General features: G+C 37.9%; 1 protein-coding gene across 1 annotated transcript in view; it reads left to right on the top strand.

Moving 5' to 3' along the window:
• The window catches only part of GRM7 (glutamate receptor, metabotropic 7), a 387,698-nt gene that overhangs the window by 384,552 nt on the left and 1,221 nt on the right, over positions 1 to 1,925 (top strand). The gene's annotated exons all lie outside the window — the stretch shown is intronic.

Raw genomic sequence — 1,925 nt, 5'->3', positions numbered from 1 at the left:
AGGCAACCTTTTCTCTAGGTACAAGACCTATTTTTGAGATGCATCACTGTGGTCTTTTGATGGGTTATTAATAGTCTTTCAACTTTCTGAAATTGACAGAGAAAGCTATTAGTCACTCAGCAAGGGTGTTGTGGGATGGATAGGCTCATACCACCTGATATAGGAACCACTCCATGTGATTAACTTCGACAGGCAACTCCAGGCCAGATGGCAAGCTGAAGAACATATTAAGTACAAATAATAGTTATAGGGTACGTCTTGAGTGATAGAATAATGACTGAGTGGAACAGAATCCCTTAATCTCTGCTTGTGAAAACACCTTTGGTTTCCTTTCCAGGCCGCATACAACAAAATTGATTAACAAAACCTCTCAGAGATCTCCATTGATACTTTGAAGTTTGGTATTTATCAAACTTATATCAAATGTGAAACTCCCCTGGAAGGCAAGACTCATTCATTTCAGTTTTCCAAGGGCCTACCTTGGTGCTTCTTAGCTATTAAATAATAATAATAATGACAAAATCATAATGATAAAAATTTCACCATATTATCCCTATTGCTGTATAGTTTGTGCAGTACTCAACCATCCACTGAGACAGGTCTTATTGTCCCCACTTGACATACGAGGAAACTGAGGCTTAGAACCATGATGTAACTTCCCAGTAACACATACCATTGAGTGTCAGAGTAGATGCTTGTACTCAGGTCGTGTGACCAGTGGTCTTTCTAATGAACTTATCTGAAATCGAATTGAATAGGACAAAATATCATCTCTCTAGTCAGCATTTATTTTTCTTATCAGTTGATTTTAGAGGATCTCAACTTCCTAAAGACTAGACAGGCTCTTCAGGGTTTCAAGGTAGACATTGTAATGTGACTTCTGGGCCATTGTGGAATGAGACACGCCCTCCATTCTTCCTTTATGTATTGCCAATGATAAGACCACTTGATGTAATTTTACTTCCTCTTGGATTCCTTTGGTGGTCTGAAAAAATGAAAGACTGCAGTTCCTGCTTCAAAGAACATGGTCTTCTAGAGCTGGAAATATTTAACTCTTGAGAATTCATTAAAATCAGCTGACGAGGATACCTAGGTCTACTGATCATCCTGTGCTGAGTGCAGCCTTCCCACAGTTAAAATCATGAGTTTTCATATACTGATGGTTATAATCAGATTCCACCTGTGCTTAAGGTGATCGAATTTGGCATGGGAACGTAAACAAAGGTAATCAAATTCAGAAGATGATTTGCTAGCATTAAAAAAGTGGGACTTCCCTAGAACAAAAATGTGAAAAGCTAATTTCCACAACATCTTCATCACCAGCTCCTTCTCTCTCTGCTTTTTCCATAGCAAAGCTCTCTCTCTCTATATATATATATATAAAAAAAAACAAAAAACAACTGGCCACCAGGGTCATTATCATCAGTGTTAGCTGAAAATTTGGTTAATCTGGCCTCTTAAGGTTAGCACGAAAAATGCTAGATTTTCATTCTAGGAACTTAATTCCATTTTCCCTCTTTTTTCATCATGTTTGAAATTTTCATTTGCATTTTAATTTCCCATGGTTTGCCAAAGTGCAGACTGAGACTTGAGCTGTTGTTCCTACTCAGGTGAAAAGTACAACTGCAACTGACCATCTGCACTGGCATATGGTCAAACAATCATCCAAGGCAAGTATCTTTCTGCATCCTTCTAAATGCCCTAAGGAAGCTTTGCTACCCAACCCAACAATGAATTTAATAAGTGGAAGACAATTTAATAATAAATTGTCTCATTTGTATGAGCTTAATCATGGGTAGTCCTTATCACATGTCCTCTCAATATTCCAAAATAATAGGAGAAATCACACTAACGAAGTCTTGAGACAATGGCCCACACAAATCTTGTCTAGTGACTTTACTTAGGGAAGACATCGATGCCACCAA

This window comes from Galeopterus variegatus, unplaced genomic scaffold, assembly GCF_000696425.1.
Source record: "Galeopterus variegatus unplaced genomic scaffold, G_variegatus-3.0.2 Scaffold821, whole genome shotgun sequence".
Taxonomy (NCBI): domain Eukaryota; kingdom Metazoa; phylum Chordata; class Mammalia; order Dermoptera; family Cynocephalidae; genus Galeopterus; species Galeopterus variegatus.
This window is presented reverse-complemented; position numbering and strand designations above follow the sequence as displayed.